At 48.7% G+C, this 16106-nt stretch overlaps 1 pseudogene; it reads left to right on the top strand.

Annotated features, from left to right (window-relative positions):
* Positions 1–5928: 5928 nt before the first annotated feature.
* Positions 5929–13918, top strand: LOC123742418 (uncharacterized; annotated as a pseudogene).
* The last annotated feature ends 2188 nt before the right edge of the window (positions 13919–16106 follow it).

The following is a 16106-nucleotide window of genomic DNA, read 5'->3' as shown; positions in this document are numbered from 1 at the left end:
TGTCGTCTACGTAGCAATGATAGGAGAGACCATGTGAGGATATGACAGAGCCAAGTGACTTGGTGTATAGCGAGAATAGGAGAGGGCCTAGAACTGAGCCCTGGGGGACACCAGTGGTGAGAGAACGTGGTGCGGAGATGGATTCTCGCCACGCCACCTGGTAGGAGCGACCTGTCAGGCAGGACGCAATCCAAGAGTGAGCCGCGCCGGAGATGCCCAACTTGGAGAGGGTGGAGAGGAGGATCTGATGGTTCACAGTATCAAAGGCAGCAGATAGGTCTAGAAGGATGAGAGCAGAGGAGAGAGAGTTAGCTTTAGCAGTGCGGAGAGCCTCCGTGACACAGAGAAGAGCGCTCTCAGTTGAATGGCCAGTCTTGAAACCTGACTGATTTGGATCAAGAAGGTCATTCTGAGAGAGATAGCAAGAGAGCTGGCCAAGGACGGCACGCTCAAGAGTTTTGGAGAGAAAAGAAAGAAGGGATACTGGTCTGTAGTTGTTGACATTGGAGGGATCGAGTGTAGGTTTTTTGAGAAGGGGTGCAACTCTCGCTCTCTTGAAGACGGAAGGGACGTAGCCGGCGGTCAAGGATGAGTTGATGAGCGAGGTGAGGTAGGGGAGAAGGTCTCCGGAAATGGTCTGGAGAAGAGAGGAGGGGATAGGGTCAAGCGGGCAGGTTGTTGGGCGGCCGGCCATCACAAGTCGCAAGATTTCATCTGGAGAGAGAGGGGAGAAAGAGGTCAAAGCATAGGGTAGGGCAACATGAGCAGGACCAGTAGTGTCGTTTGACTTAACAAACGAGGATCGAATGTCGTCAACCTTCTTTTCAAAATGGTTGACGAAGTCATCCGCAGAGAGGGAGGAGGGGGGAGGGGGAGGAGGATTCAGGAGGGAGGAGAAGGTGGCAAAGAGCTTCCTATGGTTAGAGGCAGATGCTTGGAATTTAGAGTGGTAGAAAGTGGCTTTAGCAGCAGAAACAGAGGAAGACAATGTAGAGAGGAGGGAGTGAAAAGATGCCAGGTCCGCAGGGAGGCTAGTTTTCCTCCATTTCCGCTCGGCTGCCCGGAGCCCTGTTCTGTGAGCTCGCAATGAGTCGTGAAGCCACAGAGCAGGAGGGGAGGACCAAGCCGGCCGGGAGGATAGGGGACATAGAGAGTCAAAGGATGCAGAAAGGGAGGAGAGGAGGGTTGAGGAGGCAGAATCAGGAGATTGGTTGGAGAAGGTTTGAGCAGAGGGAAGAGATGATAGGATGGAAGAGGAGAGAGTAGCAGGAGAGAGAGAGCAAAGGTTGCAATACCATCTGAGTAGGGGCAGAGTGAGTAGTGTTGGAGGAGAGCGAGAGGGAAAAGGATACAAGGTAGTGGTCGGAGACTTGGATGGGAGTTGCAGTGAGATTAGTAGAAGAACAGCATCTAGTAAAGATGAGGTCAAGCCAGGGGCGAAAATCTGATATCAACTTTGGGGGGGACAATTACATGAAATTTTCTCAAGAGCAATTCCTGAGGGGGACACCAAAAGTAGTGCTGTAACACATAGCCTACATTGTAATATGGTAAATGTATATTGAGGAACCAAAGAAATAAGGTGTTTGCCGTACTCCTAACTACCGGTACCCAAAACTACACAACTACTCACAACAGCAATACCATTGCCTTTAACAAATCTTAGTTCAGTCACCAGTTTAAGTTGAGAGTGGGGGTATCCATGGCATTTTCCAATTATGTTCCTATTTTACAAGTAAAAAAAATTGAGAACCTTTCATAATGTTGCCAAACAAAGACTCAACAAACTTACCTGAGACTCCGTCTCTGCCAGTCTGTCCCTGCATATCTGTCCCCAACTCTGCTGTCTGTGTGCCATCTGTTGCCTGCTCTGCCTAATGACATCATTGTGAAACATTTCCATTAGAATTTCATTTCTTTCTTATGAACATTTTATCAACTAGTCTTTGAGATATTAGGCTACTAGGGTTCTTACTTTGCGTTTTGGTGTACTGAAAAATACTCTGATGTCCGTCTTTTATTTTTCTGCCATTTTTCTACCTGGCTGGCTGGCTACACACACACACACACAGTGTGTAGGTTATTTACAGTAGGAGATAGGCTTCTATCATCTTATCTTTTATCATTCTATTTGGGCTTCGATCTAAAAGGTAGCTAGCAAATGTGAAACGGATTAAAATGACAAGAGTTGACAGCTGTATGAGTTCACCATTTACACAACATATGCTGCAACCTTTTGTAATTTTAATAGTTTGTTTCATATTGGCTGGCTTCCAACAATAGCTGAATTTGCAAAGCAAGCGAGCACCAATTCCGTTTCAGTGGTGTTTGCTATAATCTTTGCTACCCGGGTTAAATAAAATAAATAAATAAAAGTTCCCTTGCGACAATTTAGCTTTTGCAACGAGACCATTAAATATATTTAAGACAATGGTAGAAGAAGAGTGTAGTTCTGTTCAGTTTGGACTTCAGTTTATCGCTAACCTTATCACAGGGACTTTGAAGCACTAACTTACATCATCTGCATGTTGATCTCGGAATAAATTGATGATAGCAAAGATTCCATCTTTGACGAGGCCACATAAATGGAATAGGTACTAGCTAGCTTAATAGTTAATATTTGCACGCTAGCTCTGCATATTCAGCTAGTGTGTGTGCGCGATTGACTGGATTAACTTTATGTCAGTTACGTTCATTGAGTGCCTTTCAGACAGTAGACACGACCCCTCTGTTACCTTGCCAGTGGATCAAACCATTGTGAGGAAAAGGGTGGGGGGGTCGCAATCTTTTGAAACTTAAAAACGCGCTATTAAGTGTCTATAATCAGCACAATTGCTTTCATTGCGTATTATTAATATTATTTAAATTACATAGTTATGTTTCAGTGATATATTGGGGGGGACAAATCATATTTTTCCCAGGATGGGGGGGTCGTGTCCCCCCCGTCCCCCCCGGGATTTCCGCCCCTGGGTCAAGCGTATTGCCTGCCTTGTGAGTAGAGGGGGACGGTGAGAGGGTGAGGTCAAAAGAGGAGTGGAAAGAAGGAGGCAGAGAGAAATGAGTCAAAGGTAGACGTAGGGAGGTTAAAGTCACCCAGAACTGTGAGGGGTGAGCCATCCTCAGGAAAGGAACTTGTCAAGCTCATTGATGAACTCTCCAAGGGAACCGGGAGGGCGATAAATGATAAGGATGTTAAGCTTGAATGGGCTAGTGACTGTGACAGCATGGAATTCAAATGAGGAGATAGACAGATGGGTCAGGGGAGGAAGAGAGAATGTCCACTTGGGAGAGATGAGGATTCCAGTGCCACCACCCCGCTGACCAGATGCTCTCGGGTATGCGAGAACACGTGGTCAGACGAGGAGAGAGCAGTAGGAGTAGCAGTGTTTTCTGTGGTAATCCATGTTTCCGTCAGCGCCAAGAAGTCGAGGGACTGGAGGGTAGCATAGGCTGAGATGAACTCTGCCTTGTTGGCTGCAGACCAGCAGTTCCAGAGGCTGCCGGAGACCCGGAACTCCACGTGGGTCGTGCTGCACTGGGACCACCAGGTTACAGTGGCAGCGGCCACGCGGTGTGAAGCGTTTGTTAGGCCTGTGCAGAGAGGAGAGAACAGGGATAGGCAGACACATGGTTGACAGGCTACAGGAGAGGCTACGCTAATGCAAAGGAGATTGGAATGAACACTCAAATATAACTTTCCAACTTCCACTTTAGAAATTATAATTGATGTAAACTACAGTGGTTCAATGTTACCAGGAATAGGCTCAAACTTAGTTTATTCAGCTAGATAACTTGGTACAGTATTCTTCCAGCTTCTTCCAGTGCACCGTGTCCTATGACGCCGTAGCTAACTAGCATGCTAGCATCCAATAACACACGGTTAGCACCAATTCTTGGTTACAACAAACTACCAATGGATCATTCGTGTCCGTGTCTGGTACCTTTCATAACGCAGAAGTGATTAAACGTTGGCTAGCTAACACAAAGTCAGTCCTGCTAGCTACACAAGTGGACTACACATCTCGAATGTTCAGAAAGTTAAGTTTACGTTGCAAAAATCTTGTTGACTAAAATGATACAGTACTGCTCGCTGGTAGAGTTGGCTAGCTAGCAGTGGCTGCGTTGTTGACTTTGTTTGAAAATGTAGCTGGCTAGCTAACCTCGATAACTACTTTGTACGACACCTTTATCTATGATACAAAGACAACTATGTAGCTAGCTAACATTACACTAATCAAATCGTTCCGTTGTGATGTATTTAGTTTCTACTGTACTGCTAGTTGGTAAAGCTGGCTAGCTAGCAGTGGCTGTGGTGTTGGCTTTGTTTGTAAAACGGCGTCGCTGCGAACGAGTACAGCTGGCTAGCTAACTTTGTTAGTTTCTCAAAGCTACACCTCTATCTTTGATGCAAAGACAACTATGTAGCTAGCTAACATTACAAGTAAACATTACACTAATCAAATCGTTCCGTTGTAATGTAATAAATGTAATATTACCCGCGGAGCGAAGTACAGCACGGCTCCTCACTCCAGCATCCAGCTCCGGACAATATGGATAAGGTAACTTCAGAAAGCTATCTAATTAGACATGTCTATACATTGAGTGTAAAAAACATTTTTGCCCTCAGAATAGCCTCAATTCACACAGCAAGTTAATTGCAGTGCATTTGGAAAGGCAAAAACAACATGAATGATAGTTAGCTATACTTAACTAGCGAGATAACGGCTACAAGTTATGTTTTGAATTGCTATCTAATTATTATTTTATATCCGCTGCTGAAAATGTCGCGCTCTCTCTTCTCGGGCAACGGTCCACTGGCACATACGCTGCACACATAGACATGCACTGAAGGGTCATTCCAATGATGGCTGATATATCGATTTTTAAGTGATTGATAATATTTAAGTGTGCCTTCATGAACTATGTTAACAAACATTTCCATGACTTTTTATGACCTTACAACCCCTAATTTGGCAATTTGGAACAACACATCATGCCATTCACGCTGATGCATTTTCAATCCGCACAATCTCGAACACTGCTAGCCTACTGTCACGCATAGAATCACAGACTAGTGGCAAATAAACTTGAACATAGCAGAATCGAGAAATGCCTACCTTTCATTCCGCTTTGATCAACCTTTTTTTGTCTCACTGTGTGAATCTGGGCCGGCGATATTCTACTTGTTTTATATAGGAGCTGGTACGCAGTTCAACCCCAAAATTGAGGTTCTGGTACCGCGTACCAGACAACTCCGCCACCACTAATCACTGATACTGTGGGAGATAATGTAATATAAATAGGTATAGTTGCTATGCTGAAGTAGATAGGACATAAGTACATTGGCCATAGGAATAGAACATGAAACCTAGTGCCATTGCTATTCTGAAAAGGGTAACATGCCAAAGTGTACATTAAGCAGACCGAACAAGCAGGAATAGCCAAGGCCATGAGTACCTATACAACAGCTGACATTCCAATGTCAGAACGACATAGAAAGGAGGATGGTGGCAAGGGGACCTACAGGGGCTGAAACCTGAACATACAATGCATTTCTTTTTGTGTAACATAAGGGGGTCCTGCCACCATTATAACCTAAAAATGAATCAGAGATGGGCGTTATTGGGCGTGAACAAGCAAAGAATTAGGGATGAAAGATAATGGTGGCAGAAGGACTGAGGGAAGTGACTTAATTTACATATGGAATGTACTCCCGTAACTTTTTGGGCAACCACATCAAAGTCACATAGAAATGTGTTCTATATCTGTAATTCTCGTTGAAGGCAAGTCTAAGAAGCGGTAGCCTATATTCTATGTGCACTATTTCTATGCTTCTTGTTCTTATATGTAGTTTTAGCGTCTTTTACTATCGGTTTGGTACACCAACTTCGAACAGTTGAAAATGCATTGTTTTTGGTTGTTGAAAATATATATCACAGCGGTTTACATGTTAGGATAATTTAACTTTTGGGATTCACATGCCGACCAATTGCAACTATTTTCTAGCACTTGCATCAGGTGGACGGACAGTCTTCGTGCACGTTCATAGTTGCATCTCGTTTTTTCTCGTGGGCTTACTGTTTTCCTGTGGATTTCTGAGCTGTGTATATTCATGTAGTAAGAAACCTGAACCAGAAACACCGGACTGGCGAATGACTTTAAAAACCATTCGCAATGGAATCCATAACATTGACACATACATCAATACATCTATAACATTAAAAAATAACTCAACGTGGCTCTGGACTTACTTGGAGGACATGATGGAATGTGTCACTATGAATGCAGTGATGGTAAAGTCTCTCCCTCAGGCTGTGTGTGTGTGTGTGTGTGTGTGTGTGTGTGTGTGTGTGTGTGTGTGTGTGTGTGTGTGTGTGTGTGTGTGTGTGTGTGTGTGTGTGTGTGTGTGTGTGTGTGTGTGTGTGTGTGTGTGTGTGTGTGTGTGTATGCATCTATCAGTTACACATACATGTTAGTACATACACACAACAAGTAGGTTACATGGGGGAGAGGTGTTGTGCCGTGAGGTGTTACTTTATTATGTTTTTTTAAACCAGGTTTTCTGTTCACTTGCACTATATAAGATGGAAGGGAGTTCCATGCACTCATGGCTGTGTATAATATTGTACGTTTTCTTGAATTTGTTTTGGACCTGGGGACTGTGAAAAGACCCCTGGTGGCATGTCTGGTGGGGTAAGTGTGTGTGTGTCAGTGCTGTGTGTAAGTTGATTATGCAAACAATTTGGAATTTCCAACACAATAATGTTTCTTCTAAAAAATAAGAAGAGACGCAGTCAGTCTTTCCTCAATTCTTAGCCAAGAGAAACTGGCATGCATAGTATTAATATTAGCCCTCTGATTACAATGAAGAGCAAGACGTGCTGCTCTGTTCTGGGCCAGCTGCAGCTTAACTAGGTCTTTCTTTGCAGCACTTGACCATATGACTGGACAATAATCAAGATAAGATAAAACTAGAGCCTGCAGGATTTGCTTTGTGGAATGTGGTGTCAAAAAAGCAGAGCATCTCTTTATTACGGACAGACCTCTCCCCATCTTTACAACCATTGAATCTATATGTTTTGACCATGACAGTTTACAATTTAAGGTAACACTGTCAAGCGGTGGGTGTAGCTGGTGCATGGGAGTCAGGCGCAGGAGAGCAGAGATGAGTGGACAAAGCACTTTACTGAGGCAATATTTCTACAGAACGCAACCGTGTCACAAAAACAAATGCCCAAAGAACAAGTGAGGCAGCACAAAGTACACACAACCAAGTACAAAGTACCGGCTGCCACAAAGCACGGATACAAAACAAAACCCGGCGCACACCAGCCGGAAGCGTGCCAACCTGACAATAAACAATTTCACACACAGACATGGGGGGAACAGAGGGTGTGTGGGAAAAGAAGACAAAACAAATGGAAAATGAAAGGTGGATCGGCGATGGCTAGAAGACCGGTGATGTCGACCGCCGAACGCCGCCCAAACAAGGAGAGGAACCGACTTCGGCGGAAGTCGTGACAGTACCCCCTTTGACGTGCGGCTCCAGCAGCACGCCGACACCGGCCTCGGGGACGACCCGGAGGGCGAGGTGCAGGGCGATCCGGACGGAGACGGTGGAACTCCCGCAGCATTGAAGGGTCCAACACGTCCTCCACCGGAACCCAGCATCTCTCCTCCGGACCGTACCCCTCCCACTCCACAAGGTACTAAAGGCCCCTCGCCCGACACCTCGAATCCAGTATGGAGTGAACGGAATATGCCGAGGCCCCCTCGATGTCCAGAGGGGGCGGAGGAACCTCCCCCACCTCAGACTCCTGGAGCGGGCCAGCCACCACCGGCCTGAGGAGAGACACATGGAACAAGGGGTTAATACGGTAATCGGGGGGAGCTGTAACCTGTAACTAACCTCATTCAGTCTCCTCAGGACTTTAAATGGCCCCACAAACTGCGGCCCCAGCTTCTGGCAGGGCAGGTGGAGGGGCAGGTTTCGGGTCGAGAGCCAGACCCGGTCCCCCGGTGCGAACACTGGGGCCTCACTGCGGTGACGGTCTGCGCTGGCTTTCTGGCGCAGCACGACCCGCTGAAGGTGAACATGAGCGGCGTCCCATATCTCCTCCGTGCGCCTGAACCAGTCGTCCACCACAGGAGCATCGATCTGACTCTGATGCCAAGGCGCCAGAACCGGCTGGTACCCCAGTACACTCTGGAATATGGAGAGGTTAGTGGAGGAGTGGCGGAGCAAGTTCTGGGCCATCTCTGCCCAGGGCACGAACGCCGCCCACTCCCCCGGCCAGTCCTGGCAATAAGACCTCAGAAACCTACCCACATCCTGGTTCACTCTCTCCACCTGCCCGTTACTCTTGGGGTGAAAACCCGAGGTAAGGCTGATCGAGACCCCCAGATGTTCCATGAACGCCCTCCAGACCCTCGAAGTGAAGTGGGGACCCCGATCAGACACTATATCCTCAGGCACCCCGTAGTGTAGGAAGACGTGCGTAAACAAGGCCTCCACAGTCTGTAGGGCCGTAGGGAGACCGGGCAGAGGGAGGAGACGGCAGGACTTAGATAAACGGTCCACAACGACCAGGATCATGGTGTTACCCTGTGAGGGAGGAAGATCGGTAAGGAAATCCACCGACAGGTGCGACCAAGGCCGTTGTGGAACGGGTAAGGGGTGTAGCTTACCTCTGGGCAGGTGCCTAGGAGCCTTACACTGGGTGCACACCGAGCAGGAGGAAACATAAACCCTCACATCCTTAGCCAAAGTGGGCCACCAGTACTTCCCACTCAGACAGCGCACCATCCGACCAATGCCTGGATGATCAGAGGAGGGTGACATGTGGGCCCAATAGATCAGCCGGTCACGGACAGCAGACGGAACGTACAGACGCCCAGCGGGGCACTGGAGGGGAGTGGGCTCTGCACGTAGCACCTGCTCAATGTCCGCATCCAGCTCCCACACTACCGGCGCCACCAGGCAGGAGGACGGGAGTATGGGGGTGGGATCCATGGGCCGCTCCTCTGTGTCATACAGCTGGGGCAATGCGTCTGCCTTCATATTCTGGGAACCTGGTCTGTAAGAAAGGGTGAAAACAAAACGGGTGAAAAACATGGCCCACCTTGCCTGGCGAGGGTTCAGTCTCCTTGCTGCCCGGATGTACTCCAGATTGCAGTGGTCAGTCCAGATGAGAAAAGGGTGTTTAGCCCCCTCAAGCCAATGTCTCCACGCCTTCAAAGCCTTGACAACAGCCAACAGCTCCCGGTCCCCCACGTCATAGTTTCACTCCGCCGGGCGAGCTTCCTCAAGAAGAAGGCACAGGGGCGGAGCTTCGATGGCATACCCGAGCGCTGAGAGAGCACGGCTCCTATCCCAGCCTCGGACGCGTCCACCTCCACTATGAATGCCAAAGAGGGATCCGGATGGGCCAGCACGGAAGCCGAGGTAAATGGAGCCCTCAGGTGACCAAAAGCCTTGTCCGCCTCAGCCGACCACTGCAAACGTACCGGTCCCCCCTTCAGCAGTGAGGTAATGGGAGCCGCTACCTGACCAAAACCCCAGACAAACCTCCGGTAGTAATGGGCAAACCCTAGAAACCGCTGCACCTCCTTTACCGTGGTGGGAGTCGGCCAATTACGCACGGCTGAAATGCGGTCACTCAGGGGTGGAGATGCGTTACCCTAGGAAGGAGACGGACTGTTGGAAGAACAGGCATTTCTCAGCCTTGACGTACAGGTCATGCTCCAACAGTCGGCCAAGCACCCTGCGCACCAGGGACACATGTTCGTCGCGTGTAGCCGAGTATATCAGAATGTCATCATTATACACCACTACACCCTGCTCGTGCAGGTCCCTGAAAATCTCGTCTACAAAGGCTTGGAAGACTGATGGAGCACTCATCAACCCGTACGGCATGACGAGGTACTCATAATGCCCTGAGGTAGTACTAAACGCCGTCTTCCACTCGTCTTCCTCCTGGATACACACCAGGTTGTAAGCGCTCCTGAGATCTAGTTTGGTAAAGAAGCGCGCCCCGTGCATTGACTCAATCGCAGTGGCTATAAGATGTAGCGGGTAACTCTACCTCACAGTGATCTGGTTTAGGCCTCGATAGTCAATACACGGGTGCAGGCCTCCCTCCTTCTTCTTCACAAAAAAGAAACTTGAGGAGGTGGGTGAAGTAGAGGACCGAATGTACCCCTGACCCAGGGATTCGGAGACATATGTTTCCATAGCCGCCATCTCCGCCTGTGACAGGGGATACACGTGACTCCTGGGAAGTGTGGCGTCTACCAGGAGATTTATTGCACAATCCCCCCGGCGATGAGGTGGTAATTGAGTCGCCCTCTTTTTGGAGAAGGCGAGAGCCAAGTCGGAATATTCGGGGGGAATGCGCACGGTGGAGACCTGGTCTGGACTTTCCACCGTAGTAGCACCAACGGAAACCCCTAAACACCTCCCCGAGCACTCTCGCGACCACCCCGTGAGAGCCCTCCATTGCCATGAAACAGTGGGGTCATGACAAGCTAACCAGGGTAGACCTAGCACCACGGGAAACGCAGGAGAGTCAATGAGGAAGAGACTGATTCTCTCCTTGTGACCCCCCTGCGTCACCATGCCCAGAGGGGCGGTGGCCTCCCTAATCAACCCTGACCCTAATGGTCGACTGTCTAAGGCGTGAACTGGGAAGGGCATTGCCACTGGAACAATGGGGATCCCTAAACTATGGGCGAATGATCTGTCTATAAAATTCCCAGCTGCGCCTGAATTGACGAGCGCCTTATGGCGGGGAAAACTCAGGAAACGTAACATACAAAAACATGTGTGCAACAGAGGGCTCTGGGTGAGAATGGTGCCGGCTCACCTGCGGTGACGCCAGAGTGCCCTGCCTGCTGCCTCGACCCCCAGAGGAACCAACCCGGCACCGACCGGCAGTGTGACCTCTGCGGCCACAGATGGTGCACGTGACGGAACCTCCTCCGGTCTCCCTGAGCGCAGCACCTCCCAGCTCAATGGGCATTGGAGCAGTGGTGCTGGGGGATGGAAACAACAGACCCCGCTCTGGACGTCCACGGGTAGCCAGCAGGCTATCCAGCCGAATGGACAGGTCCACCAGCTGGTCGAAGGTGAGGGTGGTGTCCCTGCAGGCCAACTCCCGACGGACGTCCTCGCGCAAACTGCAGCGATAGTGGTCGATCAGGGCCCTGTCGTTCCATCCCGCTCCGGCGGCCAGGGTCCGAATGTCCAGAGCGAACTCCTGGGCGCTCCTCGTCCCCTGCCGCAGGTGGAAGAGACGTTCACCCACCTCGGGCGGGTGGTCAAAGACTGCCCGGAAACGACGGGTGTACTCCTCGAAGTGGTCCAGCACCGCATCTCCTTCCACCCACACGGCGTTGGCCCACTCCAGGGCTTTCCCCGAGAGGCATGAGACGAGGGCGGACACCCTCTCACAGCCCGAAGGAGCCGGGTGGACGGTCGCCAGGTATAGCTCCAACTGCAGCAGGAAACCCTGGCAGCGGGCAGCCGTCCCATCGTACTCCCCGGGGAGGGCGAGGCGAATCCCACTGGAACCGGGTGCAGGGGGAGCAAGTAGTGGAGGCCCCTGTTGTGCTGGTGGAGGCGCTGTTTGGACGACGCGGTCCATGGCGGCGCCGAGATGGTGGAGCATCGCCGCGTGCTCCAGGACGCGCTCCTCGACCCCTATACCAGGGGCACCTGCTCCTGCTGACTCCATATTCTGGTGTGAAATTCTGTCAAGCAGTGGGTGTAGCTAGTGCATGGATGTCAGGCGCAGGAGAGCAGAGATGAGTGGACAAAGCACTTTACTGAGGCAATATTTCTCCAGAACGCAACCGCGTCACAAAAACAAATGCCCAAAGAACAAGGGAGGCAGCACAAAGTACACACAACCAAGTACAAGGGTATCGGCTGCCACAAAGCACGGATACAAAACAAAACCCGGCGCACACCAGCCGGAAGCGTGCCAACCTGACAATAAACAATTTCACACACAGACATGGGGGAACAGAGGGTTAAATACACGACAAGTAATGAGGGAATGTAAACCAGGTGTGTGGGAAAAGAAGACAAAACAAATGGAAAATGAAAGGTGGATCGGCGATGGCTAGAAGACCGGTGACATCGACTGCCGAACGCCGCCCAAACAAGGAGAGGAACCGACTTCGGTGGAAGTCTTGACAAACACCAAGTAATTTAGTGTCCTCTACTTGTTCAACAGCCACACCATTCATTACCAGATTCAGATGAGGTCAAGAACGTAGAGAATGAAGACTACTATTTATAGGAATGTTGTAAGACCTGTCATATTATATATTGCAATGAATATTTGTGAGCATTGAACTAATGGCCAACTCTTTTGTCTACTCTACAGTTTGACATCGGCATCCCGTCCTTGACCAAGTGCTGTAACCAGCACCACCGTTTCTATGACACCTGTAACTGTGATAAACACGACTGTGACGATGAGTTCCAGGAATGCCTGGAGACCATCTGTAGGAGATGACAGAAGATGTTGGGACTGGCCCAGAGTGTCCAAGGTAAGATGGCACCTGGGTTGTGTTTATTAGGGCATGCAACAGAAAACGTTTTACAACAGAACACGACAATGAGTGTTTCTTATTGTTGTTCCTGCCTGTTTCAGTCTGTTTTCTTCCATGTGATGCCTAATGAACACCACCCTGATTCATGTATTGACATGCTCCCAGTGTTGAACACAGAGCAGGACTTGACTCAAGCATTCGTCACAGTTAATTCAATAATGTGTCCACCATCTTGTAGCCTGGTTAAATCATACTGAATTCTGCGCTCACCATTGTCAATTATTTCACTTCACTGGTGAGTTCAGCATTCAGTCTGGTTTAACCAGTCTAACAATCTTGCTGGTGGGGAAGATCATACAACTCCCCCTGATGGGGTGTCTGGTGAGGTCTACAACTTGAAGGCTACTTGAAGAGGGAATGAAGACTACTCTTTATTGGAACGTTATCTGGGGACCCTGGGACTAAACACCTCCCTCTTCAACTGGATCCTGGACTGCCTGATGGGCCGCCCCCAGGTGGTAAGGGTAGGCAACGACACATCTGCCTCGCTGATCCTCAACACGGGGGCCCCTCAGGGGTGCGTTCTTAGTCCCCTCCTGTACTCCTTGTTCACCCATGACTGCATGGCCAGGCACGAATCCAACAACATCATTGAGTTTGCTGACGACACAACGGTGGTAGGCCTGATCACAGACAACGATGAGACAGCCTATAGGGAGGAAGTCAGAGACCTGGCAGTGTGGTGCCAGGACCACAACTTCTCCCTCAATGTGAGCAAGACAAAGGAGATGATCATAGACTACAGGAAAAGGAGGGCCGAACACACCCCCATTCAAATTGACTGGGCTGTAGTGGAGCTGATCGAGAGTTTCAAGTTACTTGGTGTCCACATCACCAACAAACTATCATGGTCCAAACACACCAAGAAAGTTGTGAAGAGGGCACGACAACGCCTTTTCCCTCTCAGGAGACTGAAAAGAGTTGGCATGGGTCCCCAGATCCTCAAAAAGTTTTACAGCTGCACCATCGAGAGCATCCTGACTGGTTGCATCACCGCCTGGTATGGCAACTGCTTGGCATCCGACCATAAGGCGCTACAGAGAGTAGTGTGTACAGCCCAGTACATCACTGGGGCCAAGCTTCCTGCCATCCAGGAACTATATACTGTACTAGGCGGTGTTAGAGGAAGGCCCTAAAAATTGTCAAAGACTCCAGTCACCCAAGTAATAAACTGTTCTCTCTGCTACCGCACGGCAAGCAGTACCGGTACGCCAAGTCTAGGTCCAAAATTCTCCTTAACAGCTTCTACCCCTAAGCCATAAAACTGCTGAACAATTAATCAAATGGCCACCCAGACTATTTGCATTGACACCCCCCCCCCCCCTTTGTTTTTACACTGCTGGTACTCACTGTTTATTATCTATGCATAGTCACTTTACCCCTACACATTGATTCAGTACCCTTGTATATAGCCTCATTATTGTTATTTATTGTGTTACTTCTTTTTTTCTTTTTACTTTAGTAAATATTTTCTTAACTCTATTTTCTTAAGACTGCATTGTTGGTTAAGGGCTTGTAAGTTAACAACACCTGTTGTTTTCGGTGCATGTGAGAAATAAAATTTGATTTGATTTGATTACACCTGTCATATTACATATTGCATTGAATATTTGTGAGCATTGATCTAATGGCCATCTCCTTTGTCTACTCTACAAGTTGACATCGACAACCCATCCTTGACCAAGTTCTGTAACCAGCACAACTGTTGCTATGCCACTTGTAACTGTGACAAAGATGACTGTGACGATGAGTTCCAGGAATGCCTGGAGAGAGATTTCTGTAGGAGATTACAGAAGATGTTGGGACTTGCCTAGAGTTTCCAAGGTAAAATGGCACCTGGTGTCATGACTTCCGCCGAAGTCGGCACCTCTCCTTGTTCGGGCGGCGTTCGGCGGTCGACGTCACCTGCTTTCTAGCCATCGCCGCTCCATTTTTCATTGATCCATTTGTTTTGTCTTGTTCCCTGCACACCTGGTTTTCATTCCCTAATCACACTGCATGTATTTATTCCTCTGTTCCCCCTCATGTCTTTGTGTGAAATTGTTTGTGTTACGTGTTAATTGTTGACGCGCCAGACTGGTTTGCTTATACCGTGTTGTTCACGAAGATGTTTATTGTTAAACATACATTTATTGTGACTGTTTTGCGCGTTTTGCGTTTTGCGCGTTGGTTTCTCCTGCCTCAATAAAGTGTGCGCCTGTTCACAACTCTCTGCTCTCCTGCACCTGACTCCGCTACCAGTACGCACACCTGACACCTGGATTGTGTTCATTAGGGCATGCAACAGAAAACGTTTTACAACGGAATACAAAAAGGAGTGTATCTTATTGGAGAACTCCAGGTAGCTTGTCTGTTTTCTTCTGTGTGGTGCCTAATGAACACAACCCTGATTCATGTATTGACATGCTCCCAGTGTCAAGCATTCCTCACAGTTAATTCAATAATGTGTCCACAATCTTGTAGCCTTGTTAAATCACACTGAACGCTGCACTCACCATTGTCAATTATTTCACTTCACTGGTGAGTTCAGCATTCAGTCTGGTTTAACCAGGATACCAATCTTGCTGGTGGGGAAGATCATACAACTCATCCATATTACTATGTGTATTACCTCTTCTATTACTTGTCATTTTTTTATTTGACTCTTATTGTTGATATTGATGCTGGGGCGGGGCGGGGCAGCAGGTAATCTAGTGGTTAGCGCGTTGAGCTGACAAGGTAAAAGTCTGTCGTTCTGCACCTGAACAAGGCAGTTAACCCACTGTTCCTAGGCCGTCATTGAAAATAAGAATTTGTTCTTAACTGACTTGCCTAGTAAAGGTAAAAAAAAATAATTTATGATTGATTATAGAACTGCAATGTCGAGGGAGCCAGTGTAACCGTGAAATGGCTAGCTAGTTATTAACAGGGTGCGCACTAATAGCGTTTCAATCGGTGACGTCACTCGCTCTGAGACCTTGAAGTAGTTGCTCTGCAAGGACTGCGGCTTTTGTGGAGCGATGGGTAACGATGCTTCGCAGGTGGCTGTTGTCATTGTATGCAGAGGGTCCCTGGTTCAAGCCCAGGAAGGGGCGAGGAGAGGGACGGAAGCTATACTGTTACATTGGTGCCGTGACCCGGATCACTGGTTCCTGCGGAAAAGGGGGTGAGTGTAACCGATGTGAAATGGATAGCGGGGTGCGCGCTAATAGCGTTTCAATGGGAGACTTCACTCGCTCTGAAAGTAGTTGTTCCCCTTGCTCTACAAGGGCCGCAGCTTTTGTGGAGCGATGGGTAATGATGCTTCGAGGGTGGCTGTTGTTGATGTGTGCAGAGGGTCCCTGGTTCGAGCCCAGGACGGGGAGAGGGACGGAAGCTATACTGTTACACCAGCACACAAGCATTTCACTGCACCTTTAATACCTGCTGTAAACTGTATACATGACAAATAACATTCAATTGCTATTCATTTTCTGTGTGTCTGTATAACATGATCTGCTTGTGTT

This window comes from Salmo salar, chromosome 04 (genome assembly GCF_965601325.2).
Source record: "Salmo salar chromosome 04, fSalSal1, whole genome shotgun sequence".
Taxonomy (NCBI): Eukaryota; Metazoa; Chordata; class Actinopteri; order Salmoniformes; family Salmonidae; genus Salmo; species Salmo salar.
Note: the sequence above shows the minus strand (reverse complement) of the source record. Positions and strands in the feature narration are given on the sequence as shown.